This window comes from Micrasema longulum, unplaced genomic scaffold (assembly GCF_059751315.1).
Source record: "Micrasema longulum isolate JH-2025_06_02 unplaced genomic scaffold, ASM5975131v1 h1tg000712l, whole genome shotgun sequence".
Classification (NCBI taxonomy): Eukaryota; Metazoa; Arthropoda; class Insecta; order Trichoptera; family Brachycentridae; genus Micrasema; species Micrasema longulum.
The window spans coordinates 46,852-71,021 of NW_028277908.1; the positions used below are offsets into that span (position 1 = coordinate 46,852).

Below are 24,170 nucleotides of genomic sequence, written 5' to 3' on the forward strand. Positions count from 1 at the left end.
ATATAACACTGGATTTACCGAGGCTGATATTTTTTGTGACAATGTATGTCAATTTAGGTAAAAAAATATAGAAATTTTGAGAGAAGCAGACATTAACTTTATTATTATATACATATTTTTCTCTTCGTTTCTTTTACATTTATTATATTGAACATAATTAAAATTATTGTATTAAGTGTTAACAATTTTTTTGGTGTGTGCATGAGTTTCTTACACTAATAAACAAAGAAATCTGCAATAATTGAGTATATACTGTTTGTTTACCCAATAAAATAAATAAATAACTAATTAATCTACTGATTTATTTTTCAGGACCTACCGATTTTTTTTTGATGTAGGTTGGTAAGTTGTATTTAAAAAAAAAAAAATCATTTCATTTCATTTTTTGCACCACAACAGGCCAGGAGGCCGAATTACAGTGGTGAATTACATTACAGAAGAACCAGGCTTGAGAAAAATCACATTTTAATTTTTGTGTTCTCACCGGGAATCAAACCCGGAACCTTCCGTGCGCGAGTCAAGCGTCTTGACTACTACTCCACGGGGGCCGTAGTGTAGTGGTCAAGATTCTTGTATGTAATGAAGAGTATAATTTGTGAAAATGTTTGTGCTGATTTTTCGGCAGATTTATTGATTTTGGGAGAAATCTACCTAATTAATTTAAATTCTATAAATTTTTAAACTCATCCCTGTTCTTTTCATAATATATGTATTTTCAGTTTAGAAATGATTTTATCTTTTAAATTTAGGACAACTGCCAAAATTATTATTGTCACAATAGCAGCCACCTCTCTATCCATCTCCACTACTCACGACCTTTGGGTGGCAATGATTCTACCGATTTATTTTTCAGAATCTACCTACGTACCTACCCATTTGTTGGGTAATGGAGGTTTATATTTTGTATTGTTGGCAACTCTTCATTGAAGCTGTTCGTTCATCTGATTGTCGTTTGTCATTTGTCACAAATTTTTATAGGATCGAGAAATTTGGGGTCGATTTGACGATTTGTTAAGTAAGCTGTTTTGTTTAATTATTAAAACAGTATTATAAAATCTTTAAACGTTCAATACGTGATGCATATTGTTTACTTTATGGTAACAAGTAATAATGCTACAGAACTAACAACGTAAGTAAATTTAGTTTAAAACTGTCTTATGAATTGTATTTGCTTGCGGAATCAACATTTTGGGTAGCAATTAAGGAAAGCAGCCTCCAAAATTTGAATCGGTGTTATTTTTCAGCAAGTTCGATCATTATAATTTATGATATAATTATGGACATCATTTACTGGTTAGAATTTTATGGTCTTCATTTTATTGTGGTTTGTTACAAATATAGCCGCGTAGAGAAAGAACACAAAATATTATAATACAGCCGCTGCTTGTGAAAGATGTATACAGCACATTGTTTTCATTATGATAGATTGTCAGATCATTATTCACCGCATCAATGGCAGCATCCAAAGCATAATGGCTACGATGCGTTTTTTCCCCATTCTAAGTTGAATTGATTTCTTGTAAAATTACAGTAATTTAAATAAGCCTGGGTATTCTGTGCACTCAGCATTAAACATTGAGCCTCTTGGCTTGGCTGATGATTGAAAAAATCCTCTTTTTAAAAAATAATGCTTAATCATTTAGTAGGCAAGCATTTGACAAGTCAAATCAGTAAAATATACAATTGTATGTATTTTTATTTAGGATTACTAAAATTGTCTTACATTCCTTAATTGTGTTGCTAACCTCGTTTTGATCTAATGGAAACAATGCCCTGTAAATGATTTGTTTATTTGACTTCTTTCTTGTTTTCTATTTTTTTGCTAGTGATATATTTTATTGCTCTTATGATTCTGTGGCCTTATTCTGCAAATAATTCGTTTTGTAAATTCATTCGTATCGTATGATAGGGAACGAGAGCGAAATATGATTTTGATTGTGTTAGAATGAGATGGACATATGACGAACGAACGATTTTACGAATCAAAATTGTGACAAAATAAACCTGCAGTTCAATCGTTAATTTTTCTTTCAATCTTTAACATTAGATTTTTTCCAAACAATCTGTAACAAACATCTTATCCAATACTCCCAATTTTTGAGTGACAGTGTCGATAATAGTTTGTAAGTTGATGCCAATTATACCGATTTCTGTAAAGCTTTTGATAGGGTCAATCACAATTTTTTACTATTAAAACTTCTGAGATTTGGGGTGGATGGCTCACTATCAAATTAGTTTAAAACACAGATCACGCACAGATCTCAGATTGTTGTTATCAGTGGTTTTTCAGGCTCTCCTTATTCCGTATCCTCTGGTATACAACAAGGATTCAACCTCGGACCTCTACTCTTTCTGATATTTATAAATGATATTGCTTTAAAAATTAAATTTTTAAAATTTCTTTTATTTGCGGATGAGCGTAAAATATTCAAAGTTATTGATGACTGTAATAAACTACAAAATGATCTTAACTCTTTATCATCTTGGTGTCATGAAAACGACTTATTTTTTAATATAAATAAATGTATGGCTATTAAATTCACAAGAAAAATAAATAAAATAGTTTTCAATTATTCAATCAACAACACAATTTTAATGAACGTCGAGACGATTCGAGATCTTGGGATACTTTTTAATAACAAACTTAAATTCAACCATCACATTGATTACATTTCCAAGAAAGCATCCAAAATCTGTGGATTTATTTTGCAAATATCTAAGCCATTCAAAAGCTCAAAAATTGCAATAACATTGTATAAATTATTTGTTTGTAGCCAGCTTGAGTTTAATTCTATAATATGGTCTCCTAATTATAATATTCATATAACGCGGATTAAATCGGTGCAACGTAAATGTTTAAAATCGTTAATATTTAGAATTGGATCAAATACTTTCATAATTAACTATTATGATCGTCTGGAGTTACTTTCATATCTTCAGTTTGGAATTCAGAAGTATTTTGGCTGGTTTGATATTCTTGCACAAATTATAACTGTTTAGATGCCCATGATATTCTTGCTCAGATTAACCTTAATGGACCTCACCGTAACTTGCGTACTGATCGGAACAATGAACAAAATCTCATTAAACGGTACTGTCAATGTGTTTCTACAGCAAAGGCAAGCATTCAAGAAGCAAGCGGTGTTGTCACTCCTGATTCGCGATGACACACTTGCCATGTCCGTTTAGATTATGCCATAATTATACCTTTGTAAATTAAAATACATTTTAAGATTGTTTAGATTAAGTGTTATCATATAATATATAGTCAATAATGCCAATCTGTTAGGGTTTTCATAAGCCTGTTGATAGGCTTAAAAAAAAAATGCAAAATCAGCCAGAAGAAGTACACAGAATTGCTTAAGAAACAATCTTTGTTCACTTAGATGTCACTCCAAGGCAAGTCGCAGCTGACTTCTCAAATCTTAGCTACCTTTTTAATTACAAGCTAGGAGACTTTTCAGTAATTTTTCAAATCAAATCATATTTAAATAAGATATCCTCTGCCAAATTTTAAAAAAAACATGTTTACTTATAACATGGTATGATTGAATTTCTTGTAGTGAATGCTGTCATATTTTGGAAGTTTTCATAAATGTGAAGGTCTAATCTTCGGTAACAAAACTGAATTGGGTCACCACTTGCCTTTTAAGCAAGATGTCAGAGGTGTGAAAATTGATAACTCATTACATGTGCGATTAATCTCAATACAATTTCAATGGTTCAGTACATGACTGGTTCCGGTCAAATCCGTTGAATTTTCCGGACACATAAAGCTGTTAATTTCATGCGGAGATGAAAATAATTATTCAGAAATTCAAGGAGTCTTTTAAGGGCGGCAGCCATAATTTTAGAAAAGTTCTGCATAGTTCTTTTTCTCACTGTTAGAAATAATTATTGTTGTATTTATGCTAGAGCTGAGAGAAAAATAATAGTTGTTCATAAACATAAGTGTTTTAAAACACCAACAAGCTACAAAAAGTGGCTTGGTGGGATTTTAGTTTTAGTAAAAATATAACAAGTGAATTTTTTTTTTTGAATTGTAAAAATGTATAATTATACTATTAAAATAAATATAAAAAAATAAAAAATCGATCTACCAGGGTTGTATTCGAGGATAATGCATTTACAAAAAAATGGAGAGATGTTTTTTTTGTGTGTAAAAATAGTTTGATTTTTAATGTTTACAAACAGCATTTGTTTTTTGTGAATCAGATCCTTTCCTTAAATTTCCTATAATTTCTACCCATTTATTTATTTTTATTGAATTTTTGGTAATACTAAAATAATATTAAATTCAATTCATTTGCATGGAATCCAGAATTCTGGTTGAAGGTCTCATGTATAGACTTATGTATAAAATATATATATATAGAATGTATGTATATATATGTATAGAATGTATGTGTATATATATGTAAATATATATGTATAGAATACAATATATTCAAAAATATGCTGTAGAAATAAAATATTCACAAGGGGGTTCCCAAAACAAACCGAACTTCAGTTTTTGTAGTACCAAGTTTTTCTGGTAGGATTGTGTAGATTTACCTTTCCCAGTCAGTATGCCAAGTGTCGATGCTGGAGAAGGTTCCGTTTGGCTGGTGTGAATTTTTAGTTCTTTTTCTTTTAGATAAGAGCTGCATATATTATTTACCTTGCTTTATTATATTCAAGGTTTATATTTCTTAATGTGGATTTTTTTGCTTTAAAGAAGCTTCCATTTTCTCTTTCAGTGTTGAGATCTGGGAGGATATTCTTTTTATTGGGCAAACAGGGAACTTCTCAGCATTTTATCTTGTAAAGAGTTGTAAAAGATGCTGTCACAAAACTGGCACAAAAACCCTTGAAATGTCAACAACGGCCTGCAAACATGATCTTACAGTTTCAGTACTTGCAGTAGCTCAATCACAAATATCTATCGACGTGCTAATAAGCGACTTGATAACAATTTCTCACCATGGTTGTTTATCATATTCACGATCACAATGGTGTTCCACGAATTATTTATTGGAAACTCTTGATGGAATTCCATTGTAATGATGTAATAGCTAAAACATTTTTTTAAATTTTTTATTTTTATTTAAATCTTAAAGTAGGGCACACATATCATACATATCGTTATGTGTGTTCTAATAATAACATTGCAAATATATTTAATTTATAAATTGTTTATCACATATGTCTTGACCATTATTTTAAATTTTGATATGTTTTTTTCTTCATAAATATTTTTTTCCATTTCGTAATACTTTTTAATTGCTTTAAATAAAATTGAATTTTGTGACTTTGCCTTTTTCCTAAATGGAAGTCTAATTTTGACAAATCAATAAACATAAAATTTTTACATGTATGACATAAAGGTCAAAAGTTAGAAAGATTAGAAATTTTAGAAAAAAATGGGATAAAAAATAATAGCGATTGAATTTTAATAAATCAGCAGATAGAACTCAAAAACTCACCCTTATTAGTCCTCTTAGTTGGACCCTGCACATTGTAATAAAACATTAAATGTTTTTCATAGAATAGAACCCTCTCTTACAGGACACCGCCAACACATGTTTCAATAATTTGTCCCACTTGTTCCATTGAAATATTACGTATTTTATTTTATTAACATTATATTAATATTATAATTTTATTATCTGCCTTTTACAAAAATTTATAATACTAACATATTTGGCTTAATATATATATATTTTTTTAAAAAACATAAATTTCCTTATTCCCAAGATTTATAAAAAAAATTCAACCTAAAAATTATAAAAGATTTATATTCAAAAAGTTAACCTAAAAATTAAACAGCATATTCAGTAGAAAGTTCATTAAAAAATAAGTGGAAGTGTACTGTTGCCGACGTAACGCCGCATATGTTAACTTGGCGGCACTTCCTGGGGCTTTTTGATATATTTTTAGCATAGGAACTTCAGTATGTGTATGCGAGGTACTACCCCCTAATAAATACTAGCATTTGTCGCTTTCGGGGGTGGTCATCGCCATACTGAAGCATGTATAGAGTAGGAATTATTTAATAAAATATTATTGACTGCCTACTATATTATTTACTGTGTCATAGAGATATTTTTGTTTGAATGTTAATCGCCGCACGGTTGGCAAGGAACTGCAGCCGGGTAGCGGGAGGGGGGCATCCTTATACGTGGCGCGAGAGAGACCGATAGAGTGGGCAAATGCGCTCGCTATCTCTCTCGCCACGTGATTGGCCAACCTAGTACCGCCCGCTATTGGTCTAGCAGCGTCGCCGCACGGCGAAATATGTCGTATATATAGGCCCGCCGGGGAAATAATAAATCAGTTATTCGTCAACACCACTAAGGGCTTTTACTCTCCGCTTTGTCTCCCTGCTTCCCAAATTCGCTTCAACCGGACGTCGCCGCCACCTGGAATATTCGACCACTGTTACACCCTGAACTTGGAACTCGGATACTCTCTGGATTGAATTTTGGACCCAGGATAATTTGGACTCTTGGCTACTTCCCCGAATACACACGCCGTTCCCGCCGACGGAGTGATACCGGCTTTACAAACCGGCTACCTGCTTCAGGATTGCGGCCGCCAGTACTACCTACTAGCGACCCCGCAAGGGATGTCTAGGCAGCGATACCTCCCCTGGAGCTTATCGTTTGCCTGCCGCGGCTGCCCAACGCCTGGCCATTCTGCGAAGACACCCTCATCTATAGTATACAGTTCTTGACAGAGTGATCCGCCGCGTCTGTTTTATGTACCAAGTATTTTTGAATTAATAACTTAAATGTAAATATTAGTTATTACATCACTAAAATTAAATGTCAAAATGTTTACGTTTCGTGACGTATAATCCTGCTGCGCAATCACATATTTGAATTTCATCGGTGTCAATATGGAAAATATTCCAAAACTGCTATTTTTATTTATTTATTATGCTATTTATTGCATTAAGCCGGTGGTTGGCAAGCCAAATGCCAAGAAAAGCAGTCGCCATAGTAATTGTAATTTAATTTTCACTTTTTTGTATTAGATACTCCTTACTTTTTTGCAAATGCAATATATTTTATAGGAATGTGTATTTGACTACACATTTTTATCGATTACACTACACATTTTTATCGATATTTCTGAGATTCTGATGAGCATTGGTTTGTATGTTCCTGATAATTACCTAAGACAGCGTCAGCATAGATTGTTTCATATTCCGATATACAGGACCAGCCTGGCGATGGTTATGCCTGTTGGAAGGGCTACCACTATGCTGAACAACATCGATCTAGATGTTGATCTAATACATGTATCCGAAGGAGTTTTCCAGAGCAGGACTCTCTAACTATTTTGATTAGAGCCTAAAGAGGCCATAAAGATGTATTTTTTGTCTTTTTATAATATGTATGTCTCAATTTTTTAGTTTGTAATGTATGTATTATTTCAAATAAATTAATTGAATTTCATTGAATAGAATTGAATAAACCATCACACCGTTTCTCCGTAGAGGTAGGCAGAGAGGATAGAATGCCACATCACTATCTTTGCATACAGATCTCGCTTCCTCTACATTCATACATCTTGTCATGCACGCGCGCCGATTATTCTGACTTTTGACATGTCCATCTTCAAGTATTTGTTGGATTTGGTCCTGCCATGTCTTTCTCGGTCTTCCTCTATTTCTGCATCCATCAACATTCGCATTGTTCCTATCTTTTATTTCTTTATATTGTATTTTTATAAAATTTATGTTGTTTATAATACTCATCTTCTTTTTTTTATACCAACTACATTGTTCTATCTTTTGTTGCTTTATTTTTATTTTTATTTATTTTATTAACATAAACGGCAAATCTGCCTTTTACAAACATTTATAATATTAACATATTTGGCTTAATATCTTTTTTTTCTTTTCAAAAACATGAATTTTAAAAACAAGATTTATGAAAAAATAAAAAAATCAAACCGAAAATTACACAAGATTTATATTAAAACAAACAACCTAAAAATTATACAGCATATTCAGTAGAAAGTTTAAATAATAAAACATTCTACAGTAAAACAGCAAGAAAATCATAAGTACTGTTTCACACAGCTAGGCAAAGTGAACAAAAAATTACAAATGAAATGCATGAATAAATAAATATAATTACCATTCACCATCTTTGAAAAAGTTCAAAAGGTTTGTTCTAAAGGAACAATACCCTACACTAAATATATCAGATACGTGGGAATAACTATGTTGTATTTTTAAAATTTTATGTTGTTTATATACTCATATTTCATATAACTTTCATGTATGTAAAAGCCTTATGGGCGTGAAAAATTAATTAAAAAAATATAAAAAATTCTCAGCCGTTCTTTCGTTGTCCATTTGCTCTACATGTCCAAACCAGCACAGAGCTCTATTTTTGATTTCGTCGATAATGCTTGTCTCAGCCTCACATAATGTATGGATCTCAACATTTGTGCATCTATCGTACATAGTTTTACCTCACATTCCCCTGAGAGATCGCATTTCGACAGCATTCAGCCAACTTTCATCCCTGTTTTTCCAAGTCCATACTTCACTCCCATACATCAGGGTCGGGACCAGGACTCCATTGTGAACTGCTAATTTTGCCTCTTGCGACAAACATTTATTTGCCAAGGTTGATTTAAGTGCACCGTTCACTCTGTTCCCGGCACTCACCCTCCTTTCAATATCTTTCTCAGTCATTCCATCCCTAGTAAACATACTTCCCTGATACACAGATTCCTCTACTTGTTTTAGTTTAACTTCATTCACAGTGATTTCACATTTAGTCATACTTTTATTTCTTTCAAAAACCATCACATTCGATTTATCGACGTTCATCAACAAATCGCTTCCCTCGCCATACATCGTAGACTTTTGTTACCAAGAATTGCAGTTCCTCTTTGTTGTTAGCAAGAAGCACGGCATCGTCAGCATACAAAAGACAATTGACATTTAAATCACCCATTTTTGTTCCCATTCTTAAGCCTTTCAGTTGTTGTTTTTGAATTGAATGTTTTTTCACCAATGAACTGTATTTATTTACGAGGAAAACAAAAAACAAACCGACACTAGCGTTGACTTAGAGATTACACACGCATTGACTTATGAATGCGATAACTTAAGCATGTTCATTATTGTTCATTGTGATCGCTCAAATGCTTAGCATGTTTTTCAGCACGTCGATAGTTATTTGTGATTGAGCTACTGGAAAACATTTTGTGCAGTTTGAATATGTAATTTTGGTGACTGAATCAGCTCTGAGACCGCAAAGGATGATGCAGGTGATGGTTGTGGCTGAATAGACAATGAAGGCAATATGTTGAAGTTCTGGTATGAAAAGGTCTACCTGTTTTGTTTTTTTTTTTCAATAAAAAAATAAATATTTGCATTCTATGGTTTATTTATTTACACTTCTTTTTTTTTTTTTTTTATCTTTTAAAAGTGAATTTTTACTATCATTGTATTTATAAATTGTTTTTGGTCAGGCTGTGTAAGAAATTGTTAGTGGCAATTAGTCCGCCATTTAACCATGTGTACCTTTGTTTAATTTGTATTTATCACATTTTATATTATGGTTAATAAAGATTTATTATTATTATTACCTGAATATTTTATTTTGAGGGCCATTTTCAACAAGTTGTAAATAACTCTTCATCATCCTCATCATTCTCTTTCCACACCTAATGGTGCATAGGGCACTGCATCGCTACACCAATCGCAGCGTATCTTGATCATTTTTGTTACATAAAGGTAAGATGATCAGTCTTATGCTTCAGATTCCAGTCACCAGGGACTATGAAATGTTCTAGAGTAAAAATAACCTTTTAAATAAATGTCGGGAATCGAACCCAAGACCTCTAGCTTGGTAGGCAAACGCGCTGAGCATTACACTACGAGGCTGACGTAAATATCTTTATATTTGGGATTTGGGAATCAAGTTGGGGTAGAGTGGGATTCGAACCACAGACCTTTGATCCTTAAGTCCGAGACTAGCAATGGGACCACAACCCGATTCAAATGTCTTGATTCGATTTATAATTTCCTGGAGTCGACAATAGGATAATGTTGACTTAAATTCTTCCATGCCTTAAACACCTTGTTCTAGCGAGAGCTTGCATAGCTGTTCAGAAACATGGACGCCAAATTTGTCAAATCCGTCTAATTCCAGTGCAGTCAGTTCTTCATTAAATTTTCTAAGTTTATTTCTGTTGAGGACGTTAAGGTGCGGAGCCTGTGTAGGAGCAACTTCTAGATCATGTGCAGCAGATGTTGACGAATCCGAAACCAAATTATTGTCCAGATCTCTCGTTCTGAAAAATAAAAAAAATATGTTCTTCTTTTTTTTCTGGTTCCCCTGTCTCATGAAGAGTGGAAGAGGGTAGAATAAAGTTTCCGGAACAGATGGAGTTTTCCCAAATTTTACGGAGCAATGGACGGCAAACATGTACAACTTCAAAATCCTTTGAAAAATGCCGGCAGTTTCTTGAATTATAAAACGCTCTTTAGTATTGTTCTTTTTGCTTTAGTTGACCATTCTAATTGTTTTATATTCATAGATATAGGGGCACGTGGTTCAGCATCGAATTCAGCACTTTTCCACAATAGTTTCTTGGATTAGAGGATTGGAAAATAATCTTACTCCGAAAAAAGGGGTTTAATAGGTGGTGATGCATTCCTATGAAAGACCCATCTAGTGAATCCTTGCCTACGTGAACAACTATCCCAGAGCTAGAAAATATTAAATTACAGGCTTTCAAGATCAAGGCGCATAATAGAGAATACATTTGGAATTTTAATAAGCAGATTTCATATATTTCAAACTCTCATATCGTCGGGTTTCTGGAACAAGTTAGTAACTACAAATTTAAAAAAAATGAGATCTCTTCATAACTGGCATCAAATAATCTTTGTTTAAAAAGTAAACTATAAAAAATAATGTTTTGTGATATTGTGCTTGCGGTTTTATTTAAATTGATGATTTAAGATGAGCTTTTAACTTTAAAAGTGCAACATGTGGCAGAAACCCGACAATATGTACAAAGCTTCAAACCACTGCTAAGATTGTATTGGCTGCAGTGCATTTTACACAATTGGTTGTAACGAAATAATACGAAAAGTTATAATTCTCCAAACTTATAGACATAGATAGTGGAAGATGTTATCAGTGGAACTATTGCGCGAGAAACCTGGCAAATTTAAAACATCATGACCAACATTCCTTTATTTAAGCCAGACGGGAAGTGATATTTACTTATTTTATTCAAATTATTTACTGACAATTCTTGATGGAATTCCATTGTAATGATGTCATAACTTATATTATTAATTTAAGAAATACTTGGTACACTTTTATTTATTTATTTGACCAATTAGCGCTTTCTCAGACTGTTGAATATTATACAGTGTAAGGATAATTTATGTAAAACTAAATATTATCTAAAGTGTAGGTACATTTAAAAATAAATTGAAAAAGATACAATACTCAATATTTCAATCGAACAAGATGCCCATTAGAGGGTGAAAGAGCTAATTGGTCAAATAAATAAGTGGAAGTGTACCAAGTATTTTTTAAATTAATAACTTATGTGTAAATATAAGATATTTACTTACTTTACTTGAGAGTACTTTGTAAACAAAGGTCAAGCTCCCTGGCAATTAAAAATGATTGATAAGTAATAAACTTTGATGTGTAATAATAAAAATGTACTTGCCGTATTATTAATTGTGTTTCTTTTCACTTGCACGTAATTCATGAATGAATCCATTTGATTGAACAACGGTATTTTTGACTTATATATGTAATCTGAACTGGCCCCCTGACCTCACAGTCATTGATCTTTTCAACTTCAGTCGGGAAAGTTGACAGCAGGCTTCTAATTTATAATTTTAATTATTTTGTTTGGGATTCCCATTGCAGCTATAATTGCCTCTGTGCCATTTTCATTGCATTGTTTTTCCTACAAACTGGGAAATCAATGCGCCATGTTGTGTTCGCCATATATAGAAATTAACTTTGACATTTTTGCCGGATCCCGTGGTGAGGGTAGTCATCGTTCCGCGGAGGTTGTCTGCATGTCTATCTCCGTGACAATGTCTTATAACACTGTCCCGTCCTACGAATTGCCGTTTACACGTGGACAATAGTAGAGTCCTGGAACAGAACAATATTGTATTGTTCACATATATACGGCCTTTTAAATGCATCAAAACGAATTTCATGTATTTGGATGTCACTATGTAGCTATTTTTGTGTAGGAAATAAAATTGGTGAAATAAACATTGTTCCCGAGTTTTCTCACAGAATATTTTTTATATTTTTTTATTTATTTATTAATTTTTTAAATTAAAATATTAAATAAACCCACTGGGGCTATATAAGAAATATTATACGGTCTAGTCATGTTGTCTTGTTGCTCACACATGGAAGGTTCTGGGTTCGATTCCTGGTGAGAACACAAAAATTAAATGTGATTTTCTTAAGGCTGGGCGTACCGTGCTGTAATTCACCACTGTAATTGGGCCTCACGGCCTGTTGTGGTGCCAAAAAAAATCGGTCTTGTAGAAAAGTCCTGGGATTAAATATAGCAGTTTAAATAAAAATTTAAAAAAAAGGAATTCCCTCCATATTTTTATGTATATGGCTATGTATATCACTAAATGACTTTCGGATTCTGAAATACCATTCTTGACATAACAAGATTCCAGCAAGTTTTGTCAAAACTTGTCTCTTCAAATTTGTCATAACAATATTCCAGCCACTTTTAATAAACACTTGTTGCGTCAAATTTACGTTTTCAACCTTACATCAATCTTAAATCAAGTTTGTACCAAGTTTCACTGCTAACTGGGATGTAAGCTACATTATTTCAGAGAAAATTGTACGTAAGTCAAAACCTTTTTCTGACGGTGAATTCTTAAAATAATGTATGTAGGCTGCAGCAGAAGTATTGCATTGCCCATCGCAAAATCAACTTTTTTCCAAAGTATGTATGTCTGGCGTTACGGGGTTCCAAGAAGTGTAGAAAAACTGGCAGACGATATCGAGGGAACATTGATGAAACGTGTGTCACAGTGTGTTCGGCGGTTTTATTCAAAATAAATCTCCATTTCCAATTTTCCTAAAATCAGACATCTTGCACTAAAAATGACATCACTATTTGGAATCACATATTATCTATGCGAGCAATTATTTTCTCGAATGAAAAACGTCAAGTCTAAGACAAGGATCAGAATCACCAATGATCACCTGGAGAACGGTTTATATTATATATTATATTAACAAATATTGACAAATTAGTTAAAAGTAAACAATTTCAAACATCTCATCAATTGAATTTTATTAATATCCTTTCCTATTTCTGGCCTGGTAAAATTTTATAATAAACGAGCTTGCCTAAATCTGGCAATGCCCGGTATCCTATTTTTTTTCTTAAATTTACACCCCCTCCCTACTGCAACCCCTCTCCTGTGTGTCCCAGTGGGGTGGGGTGGTATAATAACTTACAAGTTTAGTGATATTGACAAAATAGGTGTATTAATATTCCATTATATTATATATTATTATTCTTAAAGTGATTGAGTGATATTATTCCCTAGTATTGCAGCCAGCTGAACAAAAGTCAAAGTATTCTCAGCCCTAGACTTCAAAAAGGTTGAAGACTCTTGCTTTATACCTACTTTATCTATGTTTGTGAAGCTTTGTCTTTGAAAAAGTGTTTTCAAAAAATAATCAAAGTCATGCAAAGAATTGCCATTTAGAATTTTTTTGCAGGTGCTGCTGATCCTGTGACCATTATTGTTTTGCACTGGTTGTAGCAGTCCTTTATTAATTTTTATTTCTTATGGCATTCTGAATCTGTAATAATAATTATGAATAATTGACGAATGACTAAAATCATTTATCAATATTTGTTTACAGGTTCATAGCAACATGCGACATGCATCTTTGTCCTTCGCATTTCATAAATATGTATATTCCCTTATCATATTTCACATTGTCAAATTAGTTCTTAAACACTTAATAATTAATTTACTCCCAATTTTGATGCCAATCCCAAAGAAAAATTATGTCAATCTTGTATCTGAAGGTTTTTGGAATAAATAGCAATTCCCCAACTCCACTGGCGTTATTGACGGCAAACATGTGCAAATAAGTGCCCCAGAATATAGCGGATCTTTATATTTTAACTAAAAGGAATTTTACTCAATGTTATTTAATATTTGTACATAATCACTTACCCACTTTTCTATGTCTACGGGTTTCGAGACATACCTGTCTCTCGTCAGGACATTTTATTCGATAGTCCTTCTAGCTAAGTAGATCATAACTAAAAGTTTATTGCAGTCGACTTAGGCTATTATGGCAAAATAGATGGCCGAATATTCCAAAAATCCCAGATGGGAAAGAGAATCATGAAAAATTAATTTAATTTCCCCGAACCTTCCCAGATCTAATACAAAACTACCACATCTTTTAGTTGGAGATGAAGCATTTAGTCTTAATACTTTCATGATGAAGCCCTACGCTAAGTAGTTTTTTTTAATATATATAAAACCCACTAGGGTTATATAAGAAATATTGTAAGGTCTAGTCATGTTGTCTTGTTAGTGTACTGCCATCATAAGCAAAAAAGCAGTTATTTGCAATTCATATTTTGAGATGGGACACTTTTTAGTATTAATCAACTATAGGCAAATTAAAAAAATACTGTTAATAGTCATAAGTAAAACACAGTATTTCAATTGTTTCTAAAGCATAAAACCTGTGTGTCATGTCATATCTACACTGAGTTTTTGTCACATCATCACATCACATCACATCATCTAACATCACATCATCTGACTTTCTTGGCAAAAATAGCCCGTAATTTTATTATTTATTCAAAATAAATATACTGAGTAATAATAACAAGATATTTTATTTAACATTAATATTTTTAAAGCTTCGTGTTTTTTGTTTTTTTTGGTTTGTATTTTTTTGGTTCGTTTTTTTCTGTTTTTTTTTGTTTTTTCGTTTTTTTTGTTTTTGTTTTTTTTTGTATTTTTTTTTTGTATTTTTTGTTTTTGATTTTTCTTGTTTTTTTTTGTTTTTTTTTCTCTATTTTTTTGGGTTTTTTTTTTGTATTTTTGTTTTTTTTTTGCTAAATAAATCCAAACTTGCATGTTTGTTTTTTTTGTAAAAAACAAACATGCAAGTTTGTTGGATGGTAACTAGGAAGTTTGCTTTAAACTTGCCTCAAGTTTACAGAGTTGCAATCTTAAACTTGGGTCAAGCTTGAACTCTTGATACTTCAAATTTGATACAAGCTTGAGGCAAGTTTAAAATTGCTATCTGGGATGTAGGTACAGTGTACCTTGTAATGTAGATATCAAACAAAATAGTTTGATAGCAACATTAATATGAATTGCGCGCGTTAGTGCAAGTACTCAACCATTATGTTTTAATTTATTAACATATATATATATACATTTATTAACGTCTAGTGTAAAAACACCTTTTTAAATAAATATTACTTGTCGACCATGTCGGGAATCAAACCTGAGACCTCTAGCATGGTAGGTAGACGCGCTGACCATAACCATTTTCACATCAGAATTTCTTCTTCTTCAGCCTTATTCTCTCCACTGCTGGATAAAGGCCTCTTCCAAATGTCTCCATTCCTTCCTATCACCGGCTTTCATCATCCACGTTTTACTGTCAATAGACGCAATGTCATCGACCCATCTTTTCTGTGGACTTATGTATTTACATTTACTCATTATGTTATAACGTATTTTAAATAAATATTTAAGTGTATTTTGTGGTTCTACTTTAGCACAATTTAAAAGAACAAATTTTCCTAAGTTTGGTTTTTATATAATTTATACGCAAGTAATGGAATGAGTATTTAGTCTATTATGTGTTAGCGCGGTAAACTATATTTGCTGTTTTTGTATTTAGTCTAAACTAAATGAAGGCAAGCACTCAATTCTTTTGAATTGTATAGCACTAAGACTTATTTTAGTGGTGGGGGTCAGTGCTATGCAAGCTCCTGCCATCACTGCAACCTGTGAAGATCTATTGCGACGGGTTCCCGTGAATAGTTCTCGCCCTCCAAGCCCAGGTCTGTTAAGAGCCTGGTTACTGTGTGGAAGGCGAGAGTTTACATTTTGCTAAATCTCCCCCTCCAAGTCCAGATCCGTAAAGAATCGGGCCATTATGTAGCGGGTGAGCTCTTTAATATCCCCAGGTTTTTTTATTATTTTTTTTTAATATGGGAGTCGCTTTATTATTTACCTTGCTTATAATATACAAGGTTTATATTTCAAAAGTGGATTTTCTGCAATTAAATTTATCTAAACTGTTAGAATCAGGAGGGATATACTAATGTGGGCCAAAATATCCTTAGGTTTAACCAGAGGTCCCCCGATGATGAGGCTCCTTTTATGATGTAAAGCACCACATTCACATATAATGTGTATAGGTGTTTTCTCATCTGCACTGCAGAACCTACACCTAGAAGTTTTGCGAGAGGTTCGTTCTAGCAAGGTGTTTGTTCAATCTGCAGTGCCCTGTAAGGGCTCTAGTGATAACCCTTACTTGATTTCGGCTGAGTAGCACTAAGACTACTGTGAGTGTAGCTTGTTTTTTGAATATTTTATTCATCATCATTCCATTAGCCTTATCCGAGGGCGCATGGAACACGCATCGATACTCTATCGTATTGTATCTCGATCATCTGTTGCAAAGGCAGGGTGATCAGGTTTCAGGTGCAATATCAGAGAACATAAAATTAATATTGAAGTTTTTAAATACTTTTCAAATAAATATTCTGTGTCTATATTCCTGGGAATGGAACGCGGGACCTACGGTATTGAACTTTATTTCACTTTTATTTATAACATCACTACCTAGTAGAAATGGGCGTTTAAGTTATTTAAAAGGAGTTGCAGTAACGGTTACCGTTTTACAAATTACTGCTTTGTGAAATCATTTTGAAAATAACAGTTTACAGCAGCGTGGGTGATAAATCTCATACAACCAGCTGCTGAAATGTTTCACAAAAATAAATTAAACTGCGTCGTGAGTTTCGCTTGAGGAGTCATGGCTATAAGCACAGCCATCTTGGGGGGAGTAGTCTCGGTTTTTCCGAGATCTAGCAATCACAGATTCAGAGGATCTGAGTAGTTTTTCAACACAGTAACAATTTAATTTATTTTCATGAAACTGTTTTAGCTTTTTCTAGATAAACTGTTTCTTTTTTTTACCACTTTTTTAGTACCTACATGCCCAGGGTTTAGAAATAGTTTCCTTTATAAATAAATTATATTTTTATTGCTACATGTTAATACTTGGTACATAAAACATCTCATGCACTTGAGATGAAGGGAGACAGATTCAGTTGAAGGTTTTATAGGTGGATAGATATTTTACGAGTTCGATAGGATTGAGAGGAAATGGTGCAAAACGAAGAGAGAAAAGTGAAAACACAAACGTTCATGGCATATATTTACAGGCAGTACAACAAATCAAGTATCACAGTTACAATAAAATTATTTTCACAAGTTTGTCAACATACGTAGTAAATACTTGGTCAATTTGTTATATTCACTGAACATAAATTTTATTATTATCTACCGTCGTAACATTAGTGAATGATGATCATGGCTAATGTATGCTTTATGATTTTATTCTAAATTCAAGGGGTATTTATTACTTGACGTAGAGCTGGAATGGTAAAGGTATTTTTATTACTTGACATAGAGAGCTGTATTGGGCTCTGTAAATTTTGTACCCATCTCAAACTGATTAAGGATTACCCACTTATTAATTTTTTTTATTGATACCGAATTTCAAATTTGAAACTGTTGAACCGAGCCAAAGTTTACAGAACAATAAAACAACAAATTTTATATTTTTTTAAACATTTAACGAGTTTTAGTATTAGTGGGTTTGGATTTTGATAAAGTTAATCGGTAAAGTAACATTTGCTAAGTATTTACAAATACTACAAATTTCGTCCCTTTTTAACATGTGACACCATCAAAATGTGTTTCGAGTTGTTATTGAATGGTTTCGTTACACGACACTATACGTAAAATTACTAAACTAATGAATTTAGAATGTAAAATATGAATATCGGTGAATGAATAATGAGAACAAATGAAAGTATGAAGTAAATGTATTTCATTTTCCATATAAATTCTACATTCAATAATTTTATGCATGTAAACAGTTAAAAAAATGAAAAAACACATAATAAATGACATCACAAGACTACAATACTCGATACATCATATAATATATCATTACTTGTATTGTCAGAAGTGTTTTTAACTTTAGAAAAAAGTGTTTGGAGAATCTTACAAAACCTATGTGCGCAAAACATAGTTCCTCACAGATAACATTCCGCAGGGATGGAAAAGCTGTTTCAAAACTTTTTATTAAGACCAAAATTTTACAAACATGGACGTAATGTTTCTGCCACATTTACATTAGACACAATAACACTCATATATCATCGGATTTAACAGTCAAAACATAACCATTCTCAATACATTTTAAAGATTTAACATTTAGTTTAAAAGAAACTTATTTCAATTTTTTGCCTCTATCTATTTATGTTTTTATAAAGTTACAACTCTTTTTACGATTTTGGTCCTCTCTGAGAGGTGTCACCTAAATACCCTAGTAGCATGATATGGATGTAGTTTATGTTCTGTAGTGACCAATCTTTGGTTCTTTGTAAAATTACAATTTTCAGAAATACTGTACAAAAATACTAAACAAATGGAAAACAAAAAATGGTCACCAATGAGAAATGAGAACTATTTTAGATAACTTATTGTGGTGGATATTTTTTCAGAAAGAAGTATAATTTCAAGATTCAATGTTACAAACATCAAATCTCATTGAAGTATACAGAACATAAATATAGTGACAGTTTTGGCCACTTCACCTGGTACCTATACAAGATAAAGAACGTATATTATCATTCCAATATGGTATAACACACCGGTGTAATTAGACATTTTAAAGTTTCGTAACATTAAATAATTTGAGATACGCATTGGAATGCCATATGATTTGCAATAAGTATAATATATGAATTATTTAGATATCAAGAAGGATATTAATTAAAATATGTATGTTATTAAATTATTTATATTGTTAAAAACTTATGTATATTTGGAATTAGACAATATTTGTGTATTAATTATATTCACTGTACAACGACCAATATGTTACACTTACACTAAGAAAGATGAATAATGAAGTGAAACGATTTTATTAACAGTTGCCAGTTGCGTAAAACGACACGAGGGATGTTGATGGTTGGTACATGGTACGTCATGTTCTGAAGTAAAACCAATAGATGATGATTTCATTTTGACTAGTCTAGAAGATATAAAATTAACTGTTACAATAAAGAATGCATTTTGTATCTTTAAGATTATTGAATAAGTTTTATATTACGGATATTAAAAATTCATATTGTTGGAATGTAACAAGTTCCTACATTGTAAAAAATGAATTGTAACATCAATTCTTTACTGCAAGTTTTCTATAATGTATTTCTTTCCAAATCTATGATGAATGCACACCAAACGAATTAGATTTATTGCACTAGCATACTTGTAATGTAAATTTTCCTCAATAAATCAAAGCTGTTATAGTTTTGAAAAAGCTATTTCATAGACACGTGAGTATAGAGGAGCCTCGACAAAAAATCTAAAATTTTTTATAAATATCTCGCAACGCGGAAATATTGAAAAATCACATCGAGGATTATTAAACAGTACAGAACCAGCAAATCTACTTACCATTAAACTTCTAGAGGATATTCCACTCACAAAAGTGCTCAAAATCATAAGACGCGTTGATTTAAAACTATTATCGGACATAAGTTTTGACGATCCTCGATTAAATACAGAGTTGAGAATATGCATTTAGCTTCCTTTAAACTGTATGAAATTATCATTAATATTATAGTCAACTCTTCCAATAGCAATCAGAACAAGCTTTAGAAGTTTAATAGCGAGTTCATTAGTAATCTTAAACATGATAATACTTAAATTTAGACACATTACAAGTTTGCACAAATAATATCAGAAATCACAGAAATAATAAATTATTTACAAACAGCCTGATTGCCAATACAATTTTAATGAATAATTAGTTAGTGAATTTATAGCTAATTTAAACAAGTAAATTGATGATATATAACGGCTTTCATTTTAGTTATGAACTAGCTAAATATTATTCTAATATTCAATATATATATATATAAATATTATACTAATACCAAATATGCCAAAAAGAGAACAAATAAGAATGGAAAACACCTGACATGTAACACGATAAAGAATATTCAGATGTATTGTATTGGAAGATACATGAAAAGCAATATATTATCAGGGATTCTATAGATTCTTCTAATAATATAAACATCAGTTCAACTAACAATTCCTTTATAAAATATAAGTGAACATTTTTTTCTGATACATACTCATACTTAAAAGGGATATCATTTTATAAAAATAAAGTTAGTCATCAGCATGTGCTTCAAAGAAAAAAAATATACGTAATTAAAACAAAACCTCAAATTCTCCCAAAACAAAATATAAATTTCAATTCACATACGTAATGTCTGTTCAAAACATTGATAAAAGGGTATGAATAAGGTAAATTAGTTTTTCAAAAATGTTTCAAAGCAAAAAAACATACTTGATCTAGAAACTCCAATGGAATGGTTGATTCTTCCAATGATTTTTAGATTTTTCTTAGTGTTAAATTAAATACACTACTTGAAGTTTTGTTTGGAGGGGATTAAAAAATTAAAATACTGTGAATTACAGAAATCTGGAATACCTTCCTAGTCCCCGTGATAATAATTTATATTGCTGTTTCCCTGTGTTTGCACGGTGAAGAATAAACTATCTCTTTTAAAAAGCATCTATTCCAAACTGGCGATAAGTAAAGGGTGCGGCATTGCTATATAATATAGGTGACAATATTTGCTGGCTGCTGGGAAGTTTTTTTTATCAGTATTGTCAGTTGCAAAGATGGTGTAGAGCGGTGTCGTAAAAGCCTAGTGCGCATTGTCACCGAATAGTACAGGCCTTAATTTTTTGAAGAGAGAAATCAGGCTGTGACAGTCAATTCTTAAGAATATGGCCCCATGTGATTTTTCTTTATAGTGTTAACTTAAAACTGAAGTTCATAAATACTGCCCAAGGAACTTACAAAACCGGAAGAAGGCAATCCGCATAGAAATTTGACATATACCTTAAGAAATAGTCAAGAGAAGTTGGGTGACGCTTTAGAGATCTCTTGCAGGAGTGTTAAGACAATGACGGGTACCACTTGTCTAAATTTTTTTCATAACAACATAAGATAAATTTCCTATATTGTATAAGTTTTCAGAAATAAAAATAAATTTACTGTACCTTGAATAGGTTTTTTATTTATTCACCTACAAAACCAGGGAGGTAGCAATGCCGCACCTGTAAAATATTCTACCAGAGAATAAAACGAAGGATAAGCATAGTTCTGTGTGCAAAATAGAACCAGAACGCTGGGCCAAAATGTTTTTCTCAGGTGAAAATCCTAAAAAAAATCGAGTGGATATTAGTCCGCCTCATGGTCTAGTAGTTGGCACAATTGCCTAAAGTTGAAGGGGTGATTTTACACTGCAATATTTCATAGTCCCCGGATTGGACACCCGAATAAGATGTATCATCTAATTTCCAATGATAATATAAAAAATCCTCATGATCATAGGACAATGATGCAATCACTTAATTCTAGAGTATTTATATTATATATAGATATATATATACGAATACTTCACGAATGCTTCAAATAGACAAGTTGTGATGTATTTAAATAATATTATGATTATTTGAATTAACCATTGTGGAGGACATTCTTAGCTTTTGATGGTAAGAGATTTATCAATGTTTGTTTTTGAATTGAATTGAAAGTTTCAATTCCAAAATTGGAATATTTATACACGATTTCAAGTTATCTCCATTGGTACATAGTGCCAGCCATGTTACCGTCAAAATTTTGGATTGTAGTTAAATACTGGAAATAAAGCGATAATTTAATGTTAATGAAAACTATGTTAGATTATATAAAACAGTACAGGCTATTTAAATTATATTTATTTTGATGTCTAAGAGGTTTGAAAACATTTTGTCACAAAACTTTATTTTTTGACATTCATCCTTTATATCCTGTACCCTTCATTTGTAAAACCGGTTCTGGACTTTCAGCACTATGCAAAATCATCAAGTTAGCTTGTAACTAATCTGGTTTATGTTAAAAAATAAAAAAACTCAAGAAAACAGATATAACACATTTAAATTTAGCGTGCACTTGCTCATTTATGTGAATCTTTTACATTCTTATGTTAGCTTAGTAGTTAATCTAGCACTCTGTATTCAAAAAGATTTAATATTGAAACAATAAGCATATTTAAAAAAAAACAATTTGTCTTTAGAATTGCATAAAATGAAGAAAAGCATATAAATTTTAAAGTGATACTTTTGAGAGTAATATACATTTGGGTGCAGATATAATATATGGACCACTTTTGCTCAAATAGTTTTTTTTATTTTTTAAGTTCAACAATGCTTATAACTCGATTACGCCAAAAAAATTACGAAGACCAGTTCAGTTCCAGGCTAGCCAATTGATGTTTTGAGCCTATAAATTAGTATGAAACTGCGACACAACAACAAATCAATCGTTTATAAATTTCATAGAAATCAGAGCAAAATGAAAATATTTGTCGATTTCATAATATTTCTAACTTTTACATATTGATATAATTTATGTTCTGACGTAATTTAACCGTTACATTATGTGATACAACAATTTGATAGTAAATTGGGTATCTTTAATTTAAAAAAAATTATGTCACTTTTTTTTTGGAAAAAGATTCTGCCCTTATTTGAAAATCAAGCAGGGTCAACTATATTGCGAATTTGTGATAAATAAAAAAATACATAATGACGGGAATTAAAAGTTAAAACATGAAATAAAATATTGAATATAGGTACATAATAACTTTTAGTTAGTTTTTGAACAATACGTAAAGAAATATTTTTTTAAAATTACTATTTTGATTTTCACAATAAAGTGCATGTCTGGTATTTATTACCTTTAACTAAAAGAAATGTTCCTGTCATTTACAGATGATTTTATCATAATGTAATTTGTATAATAGGTTTATTAATATATTTTTTATTATTTTCCCACCATAAAGCTAAACTAAATGATATGCACATTCTTTCAAATAAACATCTAATAAAAAATATGATGTGATATTACAAAAATATTTGCTTTATTTAACGAGATCAGATTTCTTTTATAATGCAGAAGTTGCATTTTAAAAGTAAAAAAGCAACTATATAAGGGAAAAAAAACTTTACATTTATTCTGAATTCATAGAATTTTGTGCAAATGTGGCACAAAAATAATAATTACCTCAATTTTTAATTAAAATCTTCCTGTTTCATTTAAAAATAATAACAAAACATAAATATATAATATTGAAAATAAATAAGACAGGACACTGTTATTTTCGATATTCATACAGAGTTGAAAAACATACAAAATATTTTTTTGTGAAATAAATTAATTTGAATTTTTAACAGAACAGTGATAGTGCAGATTTATTTCACTGTTTTTAAGAAAATATTTTTTAATAAAAAGTACGTGTAGAAGTTGCAACGTACATGATTAATTGAGATAGGAAGATATTGTTTTAAATCTATGTATCAGGTAAATTGAAATAACATGTAAATGCTTCCCGTATAATTTATGATTTGTACATGAACACTCGAGCAATTCGGACACAAGAAATGCAAGGTTAAAGCTAAAAATACGAATATTTCATTAGAAGTCACACATTTAGTTTACTCACAAACATGATTTTTCTTAGAAATAATGCTAAGACTAGTTTTCCAGCTCTGTATAAATAAAGATAAAAACATTTTTAAAATGTACTTTACCATCAGTCAAAATGATTCTTAAATAATCATATTCAATAATATAATAGTAGTAACCAGAACATTATAATATTGTCATGTATTCCATGCTAGCCTTTTTAATATACAAAAAAGAGCAAAATTCTACAATGATTATTAATGTAAAGACAAAATATAAAAATGTACCCCCACCGTT

General features: G+C 31.4%; 1 long non-coding RNA gene and 1 pseudogene across 1 annotated transcript; both read left to right on the forward strand.

The window, feature by feature from the left end:
• Window positions 1–970: 970 nt before the first annotated feature.
• On the forward strand, window positions 971–19,145 carry LOC148279515 (uncharacterized). Its single transcript, XR_015822847.1, has 2 exons — window positions 971–1,129; window positions 18,841–19,145. It is a non-coding gene; the product is annotated as an uncharacterized LOC148279515 (long non-coding RNA).
• LOC148279516 (uncharacterized) lies at window positions 9,271–14,528 on the forward strand (annotated as a pseudogene).
• Window positions 19,146–24,170: the final 5,025 nt, after the last annotated feature.